The sequence below is a fragment of the Egretta garzetta genome, unplaced genomic scaffold (assembly GCF_000687185.1).
Source record: "Egretta garzetta isolate BGI_Z169 unplaced genomic scaffold, ASM68718v1 scaffold1193, whole genome shotgun sequence".
In the NCBI taxonomy this organism is placed as follows: domain Eukaryota; kingdom Metazoa; phylum Chordata; class Aves; order Pelecaniformes; family Ardeidae; genus Egretta; species Egretta garzetta.
In genome coordinates this window covers 59528-59837 of record NW_009259129.1, presented here as the reverse complement: position 1 = coordinate 59837, position 310 = coordinate 59528, and positions in this window count along the sequence as shown.

The window sequence follows — 310 nt, the reverse complement described above, 5'->3', positions numbered from 1 at the left end:
AGGCCAAGTAGCCACAGGGCATCGGGCAAGCTGGGCCTGCAGCCCCCGTGCCCCACTGCGCGCCCCCCTCGCCCTGCGCTGCGGGCTCAGCTCCACGGGTCCCGCAGCATTGGGCCCCAGCTCCTCTCTCGCAGGGGGCCTTTGCACCGTGTTTCCTTGGCTGCTTCCTCGCCATCACGGGGGCGATGAACGGGCTGTCGGCGAAGGAGAACTGGTCCAAGATCCAGCAGGTACGTGCTGCTTCCCCGGGGCGGTGCGGGGCCGTGGGCGGCCGGGGCGCCTGGGCAGCTCCTCCCGGGGTGCCGGTGCT